At 28.7% G+C, this 3743-nt stretch overlaps 1 long non-coding RNA gene across 1 annotated transcript; it reads right to left on the reverse strand.

The window, feature by feature from the left end:
- Positions 1–1821: 1821 nt before the first annotated feature.
- On the reverse strand, positions 1822–2251 carry LOC143545578 (uncharacterized). The gene is made up of 3 exons (XR_013137455.1): positions 2151–2251; positions 1952–2079; positions 1822–1870 (listed from the first exon to the last, which is right to left on the reverse strand). It is a non-coding gene; the product is annotated as an uncharacterized LOC143545578 (long non-coding RNA).
- Positions 2252–3743: the final 1492 nt, after the last annotated feature.

Consider the following 3743-nt stretch of genomic DNA (forward strand, 5'->3'; position numbering starts at 1 on the left):
ACTGTGACAATTTTATTTATTTTTAATAACTAATTTAGTTCTTCATATCACATAAAAAACACAATATAGTTAAATAAAAACATGTATTTCAATTTTTTTTTTAGTGATCTATCAAAACTTGCAATTGAAATTCAGAAACAAAAAAGAGAGCATATAATATAACATAAATCTTCTCTTCTCAAAGTAGCAACTAAAATTCTGAAAAACAAACGGAAACGAAATACCAAATACCAAACAAAACCAAATCCCAGACAACTTATTCAGAAAAAGAAACAAACTTCAAACAGCCATACTTGTCGTCTTTTCACAATCTCACAAATTCAGAATAATCAATCTTGTTTTTCAACCTTGGGGATCAACAGCTTTGGAATACGATTTTCATCCATATCAACAATCTTGATCCCTGGACGTCCCTTGCTGGATGAAGCAACCTCAATTTCATCGACATCATAGACGGAGTAAAGGTTACGTTTAGTGGACACGCTTTCTTCACAAATCTTCTTTCCTTTGAATTTCTCAGTTACGTAATTTGGGGTCTCATTATCAGCAGTAAATGAGGCAGAATCCTAATAGTTATGTAAAAAACAATCAGGAAGTTATATGTGTTTAATGTAAAACATACAAATTTGTTGCATACCTTATGAGAAACAGAACTTTGGGAATACAACCCAGACATACTCCCAAATTGTATTGACTCGGACTCTAAAGGCTGGTATGAAATACAAGAAACAGATAATATTAAAGGGCAACTAAATATCAATGGTAATATAAATATAGTAACTAATTGTTCATACACGATAGGCGTTGGCCTTCTTGTCAAGGTCTTGTAAAATGGTAGTGTCATTTGTTAACTTTGATATCGTATAATACGGCTTATTTTTATTCAAGTTATAGTAGGACACCTCAATTTTGAAGGCAAACTTTCGTTCAAGAAGATCGTTCAACTCTTCAGGATAAAGTTGAAATGGCGCATCCTGTTAAAAGTAAACATTTTATCAAGATACTATGATTTGATACTTTTTTTTAAAATATTATAAAGTAAAAAGTGTACACGTACATTTTCTTTTTTATCGAGCAAATACTTAGCCGTGTGTTTTAACAGCTTGAAAGCTTCTCTGTCAAACATAGTTAAAGAAACAATCCCGGTGTGATCCTGAACCCTTAAAGGAATTCTGAACCTGAATAGACATAATTAGAAAAAAAATTAGCAAAATTTGTATTGAAGGTGAATAAGTAAGACACGATAATTAAATATTTTTGTTTAAAAATCATCCACTTTACCTTGGAACAGGAACAACGGGAGCAGCAGCACAGTTCACATTCGCACATTCAAATACTTCTGTGCCATCGGTTTCAAAAGAACCATCAGCTTCATGGTTTTGAACGTCTAACATTTTCGAAGTAACCTTAAATTTACATCTTTCACATGCAGAATAGTACCAAAGAGTGTCCAAACTAATTGCCTTAATAGTACCAACCACAATAACATATTTGGCCTGCAATATGTGTTTTAACCATTTTAGATAGTAAACAAATTAGATATTATAAGTTATACAAAGCAAAGCAATTAGTTTAACCTGGTTAATGTCGGTGATATCAGCAACAAACTTAAATTCATTGTCAATAAGGAATTCATCATGAAGAGTTGACAAAATTGAAGATCCTACACCATGTTGAGCCGATGGTGTATTTTGTGGCTCACAGTCTCCAAGGTACCTATTTAGATATATTAAAGTTTAGTAGTATTAAAATAAATATTTTATTCAGTATAGATAAATTTTTTCACCTTTTCTTAAAAGTCTTAATCTCATCAATATCACTTTGATGAATAGACGAGACACAGTATATGCATTGTTAAGGTATGCTTTATCTGACAAAATAAGAGTAAAAGTTTATTATTGTAACATATAATGTGTATTAATTTAAATAATAATAAAACATACACACGTACCTTTGTAGAATTTTACGACAACAAACTGAAGTATAATAACAACATGAGCTTCATCTTTATTTTTAGTCAAATAAGAATTCAACTGTGAAGCATATTGATCCCATAAAGTTACATTTAGTTGTCGTCCCCTACAAAATAGTAAAGTTATAAAATTGTTCATACAATCTGAATGATAAAATTGAGAAAGTAAATTGCTTACTCCAAATCCACAATTCTCAAGTTCATGCGTTTACCATCATGGCCATTTCTTGTGTTGGTATCTTCAATCTCATAACATTTTTTAACATAACCAATAGCATCTAAAAACATGAAAAAGTTATTGAAACTATATTAAAAGCTGTTGATAACAAAACTATATGGTATAAAGTTTGATGCATACAATGGTTACATTATCCGGTAGCCTCTTTTCTTCCACAGCTTCAAAGGATGCAAAATTGAAACCATGGTAGGACCCAACAAAGTCTTTGCAGAGTACAACAGTAGTGTAAGGTTGGAAGCATATTTTATTGGAGTTATCCACATATTTCAACTTTGCACGGTTGTTACCAAGTGTTGGTTTTCTTATGATTAAAGACTCCTTCTCTCTTAAAAAAGACCTAAACTTCGGGACATATTGCTTGCATTAAAGTACCCTACATTAAGAAAGTTAAAACAAACAAAAAATGCAATATTTAAAAATTCTATATTACTAAATTTCACCATAAAAAATGATATAGATTATTTTTGCATTCATACCTCCTCGTCAACAACAATAAGTTCAATGGCATAAACCTCGTTAGGTTTATACAAATCAGGCTTGTTCCAAAGGCGTACAATACGAACTCTTATTGTGTAATCATCTTCCAAGACACTAAGGTCCCTTAACATTGTTGTCTTAGTTGCGTCCATCACAAATCTGGAAAAAAGTAAATTTATCTCAGTATTATAAATATAATGTTAACACAGAAATTAGAACAAAATGAGAAAAATGCAATAACATACCTTTGCTCTTTGCCTAATGAAAACTAACACTTAGAGTGAATGAAGGAAGTAATACCACTAATGATTGTTAGTATTTATAACAATAAAACAGTAGATGTATATCGATTTTGTAAGGAAAGTTAATAAATATGATTACAGTAAAAAGATGAAAAGATTAATGAAGTTGTTAGTGATATTGAAATTCAAAAAGTTATTTTAAGTATGAACAAATTTTATGGTAACTAATAGGTAGTTTATATTAGTTGTCTACATAATTAGTAGTACGTAAATTAAGGGAAATCATTAGTTATTAATTGATAATAAAAATTTGTTTCCATAAACCATATTCAACGTAATTGATTTTCACATGAAGAAAGAAGTCAAAACAATATAATTGTGGATTCTTGGTACGTAAGTTTAGGAATTCACTAATTAAAGTTGACTACTTAATTTTATAAATAAATATTTAAAAATTACGGATTTGATTTAGTTGTGTATAAAAGATGCAAAATAATATATATTTGATTCTTAATTTTTACTTAATCTGCATACTTATTAAAATGCGGTTTACATAATATATTCTAAACTAATTGTTTTGACTTACAAAATTAAATCCAGAAACCAATTTCATGTACATATTGGAGATGCCTTTACATAATATATTCTTAATTAAATTATTATAATAAAAATAATTTTTATATTATAATTATAATAATACATAATTCTTACACTTTGAAACATATTAATAAGGATTAGTAATTTAATATATGTAAATAGACAATTCTTATATACTTATTAATTTTATAGTATCTGATTATTTAATGGTATATTA

This window comes from Bidens hawaiensis, unplaced genomic scaffold (assembly GCF_021521415.1).
Source record: "Bidens hawaiensis isolate Kalapana, Puna unplaced genomic scaffold, B.hawaiensis_p1.1 tig00000904_1, whole genome shotgun sequence".
Classification (NCBI taxonomy): Eukaryota; Viridiplantae; Streptophyta; class Magnoliopsida; order Asterales; family Asteraceae; genus Bidens; species Bidens hawaiensis.